The 14,378-nt window shown below is 44.6% G+C and overlaps 1 long non-coding RNA gene across 2 annotated transcripts; it reads right to left on the bottom strand.

The window, feature by feature from the left end:
• Window positions 1-2,660: 2,660 nt before the first annotated feature.
• On the bottom strand, window positions 2,661-12,684 carry LOC137313991 (uncharacterized). 2 transcript variants are annotated; one of them, XR_010961161.1, is made up of 3 exons: window positions 12,468-12,684; window positions 11,547-11,774; window positions 2,661-2,717 (listed from the first exon to the last, which is right to left on the bottom strand). It is a non-coding gene; the product is annotated as an uncharacterized lncRNA (long non-coding RNA). The 2 variants fall into 2 exon arrangements; XR_010961160.1 differs by lacking the exon at window positions 2,661-2,717 and adding an exon at window positions 11,193-11,233.
• Between the last annotated feature and the right edge of the window lie 1,694 nt (window positions 12,685-14,378).

Genomic DNA, 14,378 nt, shown 5'->3' with positions numbered 1-14,378 from the left:
TGCACGTTCCCCTCCAAGTCACACACCATCCCGATTTGGAAATATATCGCCGTTCCTTCATTGTCGCTGGGTCAAAATCCTGGAACTCCCTTCCTAACAGCACTGTGGGAGAACCGTCACCACACGGACTGCAGCGGTTCAAGAAGGTGGCTCACCACCACCTTCTCGAGGGCAATTAGGGATGGGCAATAAATGCTGGCCTCGCCAGCGATGCCCACATCCCGTGAACGAATAAAAAAAAAATTCTGTGTCCCTCGCACTTACCCGATGTTCCTGCCCACTGAAATTCTTCTCGTATGTTAACAAAGAGCTGATTCCGTCCACCCCTTCTTCAATCGCCTGTTCTAGTCTGTCCCGGTAGAATTTCGTCAACTGGAACAGTTGGTAACCGTCGCACATTGTCAGGAACTCACTGATTGCAGTGTTCGGATCTGTGAACAAAAATGGAGAAAACTAAACACATTATCGACTTTCTATCAGAGCGGCAACATTTCCTCTTATAACAAACGGTTGATGACTCCTGTGAGTCACATTATCAAACACCTTCTGAAAACCCATATACACCGCATGTTCTACATCCCATCGATCCATATAGTCACCTTTCAACAAAGCTGTATCAAATTTGTCAAATACGACATAGCTGCAGCGAATCAGTTGCCGCTCCCCCGATCATCTCCTGTATCTCTAAATGTTCACTATTTCGAACTGGAATTACAGATTCGAGGAATTTTCCCACTACTGACGGAGACCCTCTCTCCCTATTTTAACAGATACATTACTTGGGCTCCTTCAGTCCACCTGGATATTTTTAAAAACAAACGAGGATTGAGAAATTGTGATCAGGGTCCCTCCTATCTCCTCTCTGAATTCCTTTAACTGCCTCGGGTGTGTTATCTCTGGGCCCAGTGATTTATCCACCTCGGCGATGTTTCTCAGATCCAAATCCTTCTCTACAGTTATCTCTAACTGTGGTCCCACATCCTCCTCCAGTGCACCAACATTTTCACTTCCACCATCATTTTTAGAAACTAAAGGAAATATTTTGTATCTCCTCCAAAACTTAATCCACAACTAGTTTCCCCCCAGTTCCCCCTCTATCTCACCTCCACTGATTGCTGGCCTGCAAAACCCACGGAGAATTGTGCTATTTCCCTTCCTATTGCTGAACTGTGTGCATATGGATTCTATCTTAATACAGCTCCCTGGAACATCCTTATGTAGTAAACCTCTCATTCTCTCTACCTTTCTGTTCCCCTTTAATATTTTCCTTAAAACCTACCTCTTTGACCAAACTTTTGGTCACCCGTCCTATTATCTCCTTATTTGACTCGCTGTCAAATTCTATTTGATAATCGCTCCTGTGAAGCGCCCCGGTTCGTCTTATTACATTAAAGGCGCTATATAAATGCATGTTTTAATTATCTAAGCTCTGTCATAGAACCCTTTATTAATACTGACGTCCAGAACTATTTTTCGTTCAACTCAAAATGTTGTAACCAGGAACATTTCGCTCTGAGTCCTGTGAAAACCCAAACCCTGTCTTATAGATATTGATCACATCTCTTATGCTTCTGAATTTTCAAATGTGTTTGGAATGATTTGTAGATTCACAGAAAAAAAACTCAACCATAACTCCGATTTTTTGGAATGTTGACCCGTTTTCGTTTCTTCGGGTTTTTTTTATTACCAATTGGCTTTAACTCTCAATACTTCAAAACCCCCTTCCTTTTTTCCTGCGAATAATTTTTCACAATTTCATAACTCTTCTGTTGCTCCTCCAACGGTTTTATAAATTCCACTCTCTAGTCTCAGGTCCGGATATTTCCCAACCTCCAGTCATATCAACTGAATCCCTCCCACTGCTCCATTCACCCAGTCTGTCAAACCATTGTTGGTCGGTTCAGACCGTGACTGTCCCTTCCCTTCTCCTTGAACTCACTCCACTGTCCCAAGACCGTGAACCCTTCCCGCCTGCTCCAGCCCTGCATCCACACATTCACTTGCCTCATGTTTCCTCCCTTAAGCGGCCCAGTGTAAAACAATCCGGAGATCAAAACCTGGAATCCTTGTTTTTTTGATATACCGCCTCAGTCTGAATATTCCGTCTATAAACGTATTTCTATCTGTGTTACTGGTTCCAAGAATGACTATTCACTGCTCTCCTTTCCTTCCGAGAGATGGTCCCACCTGTTCCAGGATGTTCTTCACTCTGGCACCAGGGAGGAAACGTATCATTTGGGACCAGCTCAGGGCTGATCAAGAGACTGTCTAGTCACCTGACTATAGAATCTCCCACCACTATCGCTCTCCTATTCCTGTGTCCCACCTGCCTCTTCTCCACCTGCTCCCCGGTCTCACGCTGTTACTCAGGAAGACCATCCTCTGAGTTAATGTCTCCATCCACCTTACAGACCCCAACACCAGTTATCAATTGGACAGTTCCAGTGCTCAGGAGATCCCTCCACATGTGACTGCACTGTCCCTCTAGATGGTCACTCACTTCCCTCTATCTACACAGTTTCTGTGCTGTTATTTCTTCTTGTGTGAGCTGCAGGTTCCTGTTCGTGATACGGACCATTTGTCTTGTCACAATTGACATTTAAATAATTTTCTGAACCTACCTGTGTCCATTCTCATTCTTGTTGAAGATTTTGGATCTTCTCCCCTGTTTGGACCGTCAGCCATGGTGGTGACAGACGTTCCCAGATTCTGATGCTCTGTAAGAAATAGAATATTAATAGGAGGGTTAGACAGAGATACTAAAATGAGCAGGAGAGCGTTCCCTTTTTAAACATGATACCAAGTCCCTCCTCCCCCATCAGTACAATAGCCGTTAGTTCTGGGATTGAGCATTTCCTGAGTGTTATAATAAACACTCCACATCAGGTGTGACACAGACAGCTGCCCAGTGAAACCCAGTCAGTCCCGCTGATCTCCACAACCCAGTTCCAGAGGGGTCCCCGTCGGCCGAGATTCTGCACTGAGAGCGCCAATTGGTAAGATTTACTCACACAGTGCAGGTCTTATTCTTGAGTTAGTGAATATTCTGGAGGAAATTCTGCAACAGGGTGTTCATTGATCAATCAAATGACCCTCACTCTGTTTTACATAGTCTGGGGCTAGTGAAACATTATAGTCACAGATCTACATTGAATATCTTTGATTTATTATGTTTTGATATTAAATTCTGGTACTTTATGAATATGGATCTAGCCACATACGCAATCAATAGCTGGGTGTGATTCCTCTGGTCTCTACGGGCAGTTACATTGTCCGTGTGTTTACTGAAATGTGTCCTGGTTGGTGCTTCTATTTGTATATATTTACCACATCCTTCATGGTGTCAGCACCTGACTAACGAGCACAAAGGAGGTGAGGAGATTTACCACTGTTCTAATAATAACACTAATGAACACTGTAGGAGGTGAGGAGATTTACCACTGTGCCAATATTAACAATAATGAGCACTGTAGGAGGTGAGGAGATTTACCACTGTTCTAATATTAACAATAATGAGCACTGTAGGAGGTGAGGAGATTTACCACTGTTCTAATATTAACACTAATGTGTACTGTAGGAGCTGAGGAGATTTACCACTGTTCTAATATTAGCACTTATGAGCACTGTAGGAGGTGAGGAGATTTACCACTGTACTAATATTAACAATAATGAGCACTGTCGGAGGTGAGGAGATTTACCACTGTTCTAATATTAACACTGATGAGCACTGTAGGAGGTGAGGAGATTTACCACTGTTCTAATATTAACACTAACGAGCACTGCAAGAGCTGAGGGGATTTACCACTGTTCTAATATTAACACCATTGAGCACTGTAGGAGGTGAGGAGATTTACCACTGTTCTAATATTAACACTAATGAGCACTGTAGGAGGTGAGGAGATTTACCACTGTTCTAATATTAACACGAATGAGCACTGTGGGGGTGAGGAGATTTCCCACTGTTCTAATGTTAACACTAACGAGCACTGTCGGAGGTGAGGAGATTTACCACTGTTCTAATATTAACAATAATGAGTAATGTCGGAGGTGAGGAGATTTACCACTGTTCTAATATTAACACTAATGAGCACTGTAGGAGGTGAGGAGATTTACCACTGTTCTAATATTAACACTAATGAGTATTTAGGAGGTGAGGAGATTTACCAGTGTTCAACTTATATTAACACAAATGTCTAATGCTATGAATCATATAACTTTAAGCAGTTAGATGTGCACAGAATTTCTGTTTTCCATATCTTTAGTGGTCTTTCAATCTCAAAAAATACCTTGAATATAGAAGTGGTAGATTTGACGGCAATTTTTCAGTGAATATTCTGCACTTGTGCATCTATCTCGCTTTGTGTATGTGTCAACGCACATGCGCCCAATCAAACTATCAGTCAGTGCCCTTTCCTTTCCCCACAATGGAAATGTAAAAATTATTAGGTCTCGGATCAGTAATTTCTCCAAACTATAGTTGAAGTTATTCTGCAGATTTAAATTATAACCAAGTTTGAGACTTTTTAAAATTCAATTACTGCTGTTTCACTCAAACTGACACTATAATAATAAACACACAACAGCAACAACTTGCATTGCCAAAGAGCCTTTAACATCGAAAAAGTATCCCTTGGCGTTTCACAGAAGCCGAATCAAACAAAAGATGGGCGCTGAATAAAGGAGGTAAAAGGAGGGATGGTCAAAAGATTGGTGAAAGAAGTAGCTTTTGGAAGTGTCCAAAAGGAGCAGAGGGAGGTGGAGAGGTCTCGGGTGAGAACAGAGAGCTCGGACATCTGAAGGCAAGGACGCCATGGATGGGGTGAGGAGAGGGTGATCTGTAGAAGAGGCCAGAGTCGGAGGAACAGAGAGATATTGGCGATGGGGGCTTGGAGGGTTGGAGGAGGCTACAGAGATCGGAATTGACGAGACCATGAAGGAATTTCAACACGAGGATGAGAGTTTTAATATGGAGGTGCTGGAGGACCGGAAGCCGATGGAGGTTTACAAGGACAGGGGTGATCGGTGGGCGGGACAAGCCCGGTTAGGACATTGAGGCCAGATGATGCTAAGCTGCAGAACATTAGAATAGTTGAGTCAAGAGATGGAAGAGAATTTCTGCAGCTGATGGGCTGAAGCAGGGACGAGGATGGGCGATGGAGGTGAAAGTAGGCGGTCTTGGTGATGGGGAGAATATCTGGTCGGAAGTTCATCTCGGGAGTCGAATAGGACATCGATGCTGTGAACAGTCTAGTTTAACAAGAGGCAATCGCTGGGGCGGGAATGGAATCAGTGGCGAGCGAGCAATGGGGTCGGACTTCCCGGTGTTTATTTGGAGAAAATTGTGGCCCATCCTTGACTGGAGGTTGAACAAGCGGACTGGTAATGTGGAGGCAGTGGAGGGGTCGAGAGAAGTGATGGTGAGGTACATCTTGGTCTCAGTAGTATACATGTGGAAGCTGACCCCATGTCCTCAGTTGATGTTTTCAAGCAGCAACGTGTAGATGAGAAACAGGAGGGGGCCAAGGATAGATCGCTGTGGTCTCCGCAGATACGTTGCGGACGCGGGGAGAGAACCCATTGCTGAAGATGCTCTGGCTACACCTGGAAAGGTCAAACTAAAGCTAAGTAAAAGGCAGTCCAAATGAATTCGACAATGGAGGAGAGGCATTGGCGGAGAATGGTTTGGTCGACCGTGTCGGTGGATCAGAGAGGTGGATAAGGACAGGGAGGAATAGAGTACCACGGTCAGAGTCACAGAGTGTAAGAGAGGAGGATAAGGTCAGGGAGTGATAGAGTACCGCGGTCACAGTCACAGAGGGCGAGAGAGGAGGATAAGGACAGGGAGTGATAGAGTACCACGGTCAGAGTCACAGAGTGTAAGAGAGGAGGATAAGGTCAGGGAGTGATAGAGTACCGCGGTCACAGTCACAGAGATGAGAGAGGGGCTAAGGACAGGGAGGGATACAGTATCGCGGTCACAGTCAGAAAGGGCGAGAGAGGGGGATAAGGACAGGGAGGGATAGAGTACCGCGGTCACAGTTACAGAGGGCGAGATTTGTGACGGTAATTTGGGCCATTTCATTGCTGAGGTCGGGGCGGAACATGGATTGAACTAGTTCGATTATGATGTTATGAGAAAGATTTGGGAGGCAAAGAAAAATGGAGAGTGAAGGGAAGTTGGAGATGGTGATCCACATGTGTAACTGTTCAGCCACTTGTCAAACTGGCCGTGTCTCTTTGATCAAACCCTCCGCTGTGAAATACACAAGTCTAATTTGTGGATTAATGTAATCCACAGTCTCGGGCTGGGTAATTCGTGCGGGGCAATAGAATCCTCCTGCTCCACCAGAGGATTTCGCTTGTTGCAGGCTACAGAATTAATGCAAAGCTTCCAATATTCTCATTTTACAAAACTGCTTCAGAAAAATGCAGCACCTTCGCCATCTCTTTCTCTCAGTGAAGCTTTGTAACCTGGAGCTTGCCCTCTCACAGTCCCGTGCTGTTGTTCCACAGTCCAGGCTCCCGATTCACTTCCTTGTGTGGTCACTGCTGAAGGTGTTTTTTTTTTAAATTCAGCAACGGAAACGCAGCACAACATAAGAATACATTAAACAAGAAATAGGAGCAGGAGTCGTCCATACGGCCCCTCGAGCCTACTCCGTCATTCAATCAGATCATGGATGATCTTCAATCGCAACTCCACTTTCCTGCCCGATCCCCATATCCATTGAGTCTCCTCGAGTCAAAAAATCTATGCATCTCAGCCTTGAATATATTCAGTGTCTCAACATCCACAGCCCTCTGGGGTCGAGATTTTCAAATATTCACGACCCTCTGTTGGATGAAATTCCTCCTCATCTCAGTCTTGAATGGCCGACCTCTTATCCTGCGACGATGCCCCTGATTTCTAGACTCTCCAGCCAGGGGACTTTAGTTTACTTTCATATTCCATTTTCTCCCTTGTTATCAATTTTTTGATCGTCCTTGTTGGTTTCTGAAATTCTCCCAATCTCCAGGCTTATTACTCTTCTTTGCAACATTATAGGCCTTTTCTTTCAATCTAAAACTCTCCTTAACTTCTTTAGGTTCCCACGGGCGGATCACTTTTCCAGTGAAGTTTTTATTTCTCAACGGAATGTATACTTGTTGTGAATATTGAAATATTTCTTCAAATGTTTGCCACTGATTTTCAACTGTCAAACCATTTAATTTTATTTCCCCCTTTTTATTTGACAAGTCGCCTGTCATACCTATGTAATTGGCTTTATTTAAGTTTACGATTCTAGTTTCTGACTTGAGAACGTTTCTTTAAAACTCAATGTGAAATTCTATCATATTATCATCACTCTTCTCCAGAGGTTCTTTCAATGTTATATTTCCAATTAACCCTATCTCATTACATAATACAAGATCGAAAATAAAATGTTCCCTGGCAGTTTCCATGAAGTATTGCTCTTGGAAACCGTCTCGAATACATTCCATGAACTCGTCTTCCAAACTATCATCGCCATTCTGATTTGCCCATTCTATATGCAGATTAAAGCCCCCCATAATGACTGCATTTCCTTTGTTACATGCTCCAATTATTTCATAAATAATACTCTATAAAACGGTATTAGTAATATTAGGGGGCCAATAAAATACTCCCAACAGTGTTTTCTGCCTCTTGTTATTTCTAATTTCCACCAATATTAATTCTACTTCCTGACCTTCCGAGCCAAGATCCTTTCGCAACATAAAACCAGAAGAGATAGGAGCAGGAGTAGGCCATTCGGCCCCTCGAGCCTGCTCCGCCAATCAATGATATTATAGCTGATCTGATTTTTACCTCAACTCCACTTTCCAGCCTTTTCCCCATATCCTTTGACTCCCTTGCTGATCAAAAATTTGTCAAACTCAGTCTTGAATGTATTCAATGACTCAGCTTCCACAGCTTTTTGGGGTAAAGCATTCCAAAGATTCACGACCCTCTGGGAGAAGAAATTCCTCCTCATTTCCGTCTTAAACGGGCGACTCATTATTCTGAGATTCCGCCCCCGAGTTTTAGATTCTCCCATGAGGGGCAACATTCTCTCAGAATCTGCCCTATCGAGTCCCTTCAGGATCTTGTATGTTTCAATAAGGTCTCCTCTCATCCTTCTAAATTCCAATGAGTATAGACCCAACCTGTTCAATCTTTCCTCATAAGACAACCCTTCCATGCGCGGAATCACCTTAGCGAACCTTCTCTGAACTGCCTCCAATGCAAGTATGTTCTTCCTTAAATAAGGGCACCAGAACTGTGCGCAGTACTCCAGGTGTGGTATCACCAGCTCCCTGTACAGTTGTAGCATGACATCCCTGCTTTTATACTCCATACCCCAAGAAATAAAGGCCAATATTCCGTTTGCCTTCCGGATTACCTGCTGCACCTGTATGTTGACTTTTTGTGTTACATGTACGAGGACACCCAGATCCCTCTGTACCGCAGCATTTTGTAATATTTCTCCATTCAAATAATATTTTGCTTTTTTATTTTTCCTCCCAAAGTGGATGACTTCATATTTTCCCACATAATAATCCATCTGCCAAATTTTTGCCCATTCGCTTAACCTGTCAATATCCCTTTGCAGACACTTTGTGTCCTCATCGCAACTTGCTTTTCCACCTATCTTTGTATCATCAGCAAATTTGGCCACAAGACCCTCTGTCCCTTCATCCAAGTCATTGCACGTGTACTTATGTCATCCTTTATTAATTGGACTACACACCCATCATTTCTATTCTGCCCATTTTTTCTAAAACATCATGTTCCCTGGAGTATTTAGTTCCCGACCTTCGTAATTTTTCAACCATGTATCTGTAATAGCTATTAGGTCAAACCCATTTTTCGCTATATGTGCAATTAATTCATCTATCTTGTTACGAATGTTCCATGCATTCAGATAATGGACCTTAAATTTTGACTTTTTACCAGTTTTTCCCGCTTTGACATTCCTTGTTGTTGCATTATTATTGGTAAACTCTCTGTCCCTCCCTGCCGCACTCTGGTTATCTTTCCCCAAGTCACCAAACTGTTCCACTGTCTTAAATGTTCTCATTAGATTTCTAAATTTTTCCTCACCTGACCCCTCCCCACTTTTTTAGTTTAAAGCCCTTTACAGGAGAATAGTTGATGAAAATATGGACTGTGTAAAGGTCAAACTAATATTCCCTTACTCATATTAAATAAAAAAATCAAATCGTTGAAATGTAGCTGATTGAAAGCTGACATCTACCTCAGGAAACAAACCACTGACCCAGACCCGCACCGACACCACTGACCCAGTCCCACAACCATCCCACTGACCCAGTCCGACACCGACACCCCACTGACCCAGTCCCACACCGACACCCCACTGACCCAGTCCGACACCGACACCCCACTGATCCAGTCCCACACTGACACCCCACTGACCCAGTCCTACACCGACACCCCACTGACCCAGTCCCAAAGCGAAACCCCACTGACTCAGTCCCACACCCACACCACTGACCCAGTCCCACATCGAAACCCCACTGACCCAGTCCCACACCGACACCCCACTGACCCAGTCCAGAACGAGACCTCACGGACCCAATCCCACACCGAAACACCACTGACCCTGCTCCACACCGAAACCCCACTGACCCAGCCCCACACCGGCACTCCACTAACCCAGTCCTACAACTACACGCCACCGACCCAGTAACTCACCGACACCACATGGACCCAATCCCACACCGACACCCCACGGACGCAGTCCCACACCGACACCGCACGGACCCAATCCTAAACCCACATCCCATTGACCCAGGCCCACACCGACACCCCACTGACCCAGTCTTAAACCCACAACCCACTGACCCAGTCCTAAACCCGCACCCCACTGAACCAGTCCCACATCGACACCCCACAGACGGAATCCCACACCGAAACCCCACTGACCCAGTCCCACACCGACACCCCACTGACCCAGTCATAAACCCACATCCCACTGACCCAGTCCCACACCGACACCCCACGGACGCAGTCCCACACCGACACCGCACGGACCCAATCCTAAACCCACATCCCATTGACCCAGGCCCACACCGACACCCCACTGACCCAGTCTTAAACCCACAACCCACTGACCCAGTCCTAAACCCGCACCCCACTGAACCAGTCCCACATCGACACCCCACAGACGGAATCCCACACCGAAACCCCACTGACCCAGTCCCACACCGACACCCCACTGACCCAGTCATAAACCCACATCCCACTGACCCAGTCCCACACCGACACCCCACTGGCCCAGTCCCATACCGACATCCCACTGACCCAGTCCAGAACGAGACCTCACGGACCCAATCCCACACCGAAACACCACTGACCCTGCTCCACACCGAAACCCCACTGACCCAGCCCCACACCGACACCCCACTGGCCCAGTCCCATACCGACATCCCACTGACCCAGTCATAAACCCACATCCCACTAACCCAGTCCCACACCGACACTCCACTGACCCAGTCATAAACCCACATCCCACTGACCCAGTCCCACACCGACACCCCACGGACCCAGTCCCACACCGACACCCCAATGACACAGCCCTAAACTGACTCCTCAAAGACGCAGAAATATACCGACACCCACTGAAATGTTGTTTTATTAAATGTGGTAACTTCCTCGTTCCCATTTCAATGTTTGAATAAACTGATCCGTGACACATGATCCGCACCCAGGTAAGTATAAACCTCGGTAATTCTCCGGGGTGCTCTGTGTTGTATTTTTCACAACATGTCGCTGTGAGATCACCAACAGTTTCATCGACACAAACTACACTGAAAGCAACAGGAACTTAAGTCAATCGTCACTTTGCTATCTTTGTTTCAGTGAGGCCATTGGGGAATAAATACCAGATCTCTAATATTACACGGAAGAAAAATATTTTTCATTATCCTCCTGTTGATTTGTTTTTACTGCATGATCTATTTCACCAAAAGAAATTATAACATCGAACATCGATCCAATAATGTTGAACTAAATCAAAAGCATTGTGCTGTTTCAATTAACCTGATATCCTTGATCACTGAAAAGTTTCTTGTATCTTAATACAAAGCTGCCCCCCTCCACATATTCATCAATTGCCTGTTCTCTTCTATTCTATCCCGGGTGGACATCTTGATATTTAACAGCCGGCAATCGTCGGAAATTGCAGGGTCTCGGAAATTGTGGGGCTTCGATCTGTGAAGAGAAAGTCAAGGAGACAAAGGCGGTGTATATTATCCATTTGGTGTTAGTTTATCAATCCTGGAAGGTTATAATATCAGCAGATTAGTGATGGACCCTACCACCTGTTGGCAATTTGTGTAGTTACTTTTTATATAAAGTTTAGTGATGGACCCTCCTTCCTGTTGGTAATTTGTGTAGTTACTTTTTATATAAAGATTACTGATGGACCCACCTACCTGTTGGTAATTTATGAAGTTATTTTTTATATAAAGATTACTGATGGACCCTCCCACCTGTTGACATTCAAAGCATCCCCACAAATTACCTTAATTAATGATCAGGAACCTCCTATCTGCGTGAAAGATTGTTTCAGCCCTGAAACGGTTTCCATCAAAACATTCCTGATTTTTTTCTCTCCAAAGGGAGCGGCGTCTCCGTTTTTCAGTTGAGTCAGTTTGGCAAATAAATTCCTCAGTAATTCGAACTTATTTTCGCAGAAGCGGAATTTCCTGCTCTATTTTCCCACCTAATGCACATCCGTTTCCAACTGACACTGTCACATTAAACAGAAATGAATTATTGTAATTAATCTGCATCAAGTTTTATCTCCGAAATTGCTCCTATCATTTGTCTGGATCGCGTTCAGTCCGGCCTCGGGTTACCAGAGGCTGATTTTCCAGCTGCCCAGCTGAGATCGATAATCGGCCAGAGCGAATGTGTGAACCCTTCACTGAGCTGAACTGTGTGTTCGGTCTGAACAGATGGTCCCGCCTTTTATCAGTTAAATAAAAGTGTACCGGGCACCAAAGGGTCCAGTGAGTAAAAAGAGACAGTGTTACAGTAAAAATAAATACATATGGACTGAGAAATGACGAGCTATCCACCCCTGTTTACTGAGCTTCAAATTGTAAAATAGGGAGGATTCGCCGCTGGACCAGAATGGGGTAAATCCCCAGAGTTCATGTTCCTACTTTCTGTCCAGTAACCGCTCTTTTAATATTGTGTCTGTGGGGAGACTAGTGGAGACCCGAAGAGGGTTTAGCCCTGAAATCCGGGGTGTAAAATATCCCGCCTTCAGTCACTGTCCGAGCGAACAATTAGTGAATTTTTACACCCGCGAGGAATACAGAGCTCCCCACGCCGGGGAACATATCTGACCTCGGGAAATCGGCTTTAAAAAGAAAGAGGAAGGGAAGTAAACGATAATAAAATTGCAACATGAAGCTGAGAAGATACAATAGCTTACCTTAATCCCGCAAGGATTTTCTCTCTCTCAATGTCCGTGTCGATTTTGCAACTTGTATCCTTGTTATTTCATTGCAACCAATCAGGTGGAAGTTCCTTGTTTTATTTGAACAAGTCACTAATTGTCAATTATATCTGATCCTTGTGATGTGAGATTCTGAACTCCGCCCTCTGTGTGAAAGCTGCTGTCAAACCTCAGGATGGATTTCAACTCAAACATTCCTCGTTTGTTTCAGAACAGGGAGCAGCCTTTCTGGTGAAATCAGGTCATAGAATCATAGAATCGTTACAGCAAAGAAGGAGGCCATTCGACCCATCGATCCCGTGCCGGGTCTTTGCAAGAGCAATCCAGCTGGTCCCACTCCCCTGCCCTATCCCAGTGGCCCTGCAAATATTTCCTTTCATGTACTTCACCAGTTCCCTTTTTAAGGCCATGATTGAATCTGCCTCCACCATCCCCTCGGGCGGTGCATTCCAGATCCTAACCACTCGCTGTTTAAAAAAGTTTTTCCTCATTTCATCTTTGGTTCTTTTGCCAATCACCTTAAATCCATGTCCTCTGGTTATGGACCCTTCCGCCAATGGGAACAGTTTCTTTAATCTGTCGAGACACTTCAAGATTTTGAATACCTCTTTCAAATCTCCTCGCAACCTTCCCTGCTCTCAGGAGATCAACCCCAGCTTCTCCAGTCTATTCACGTAACTGAAGTCCCTCATCCCTGGAATCATTCCAGTAAATCTTTTTTGCACCCTTTCTAAGGCCTTCACATCTTTCCTAACGTGCATCTATGCTATTCGCCTCAGCTACTCCTTGTCATAGAGTCATAGAGTTATACAGCACGGAGAAAGGCCCTTCGACCCATCGTGTCCGCGCCGGCCATCAGCCCTGTCCACTCTAATCCTAGTGAATTCCATATTCTAACCACTCTCTGGGTAAAGAAATTTCTGCTGAATTCCCTATTGTATTTATTAATGAATATTTTAAATCGATGGCCCGAGTTCTGGGCTCCCTCTCAAGTGGAAACATCTCTAAGTCTATCCTATCAAACCCTTTTAAAATCTTAAGGTCGTCTATCAGGCTACTCCTCAGTCTTCCCTTTTCCAGAGATAATACGCCCAGCCTGCTCAATCTTTCCTGATAAGTATAATCTCTCAGTTCTGGTATCATTCTAGTAAACATTTTTGCACCTTCTCCAGTGCCTCTATACAATATGGAGACCAGAACTGTTCACAGTACTCCGTGTGGTTTAACCAAGGTTCTATGCAAGTTTAACATAACTTGGCTGCTTTTCAAACCTATCCCTCTCGAATTGAACCCCAGTGCCTGGTTTGAGTTTCTGTGGCCTTATTAACCTGCGTCGCTACTTTTAGTGATTTGTGTATCTGTACACCCAGAACCTTCTGCTCCCCATTCCCATGTAGACTCTTATTATCTTAGCAGTCTGTGGCCTCCTACCAAAATGGAATACCTCACACTTATTACAAAATGTAATACCTCACAGTCAGCAGGTACATAGAAGGCAGTTCCTCTGATGGGAGAGTCCTAAACAAGGGGGTACAATCTTAAAAAAGGAGCTCGGCCGTTCAGCAGTGAAATCTGGAAGAAGTTTTTCACACAAGGTGTAGGAAAAATGTAAAATTTCCCCCCCAAAAGGTTGTGGATTCTGGGTCAATCGAAATTTTCAAGACTGAGAGATACAAATTTTTATTCAGTGAGAGTATTGAGCGAAATCTATCAAAGTTAGGTAAATGGATTTCAAGTGCAGGTCCGCCATACTCTAATTAAATGGGAGAACAGGTTTGTGGGGCTGAATGGTCTACTCCTATCCCTATCTTCATATGCTGGATCATAAATTCCGTTGAATGTGAAGGTTAACCAGAGTTTCTGGACAATGACTTCATCACTGGTGGG

Source organism: Heptranchias perlo, unplaced genomic scaffold (assembly GCF_035084215.1).
Source record: "Heptranchias perlo isolate sHepPer1 unplaced genomic scaffold, sHepPer1.hap1 HAP1_SCAFFOLD_50, whole genome shotgun sequence".
NCBI lineage: Eukaryota > Metazoa > Chordata > Chondrichthyes > Hexanchiformes > Hexanchidae > Heptranchias > Heptranchias perlo.
Note: the sequence above shows the minus strand (reverse complement) of the source record. Positions and strands in the feature narration are given on the sequence as shown.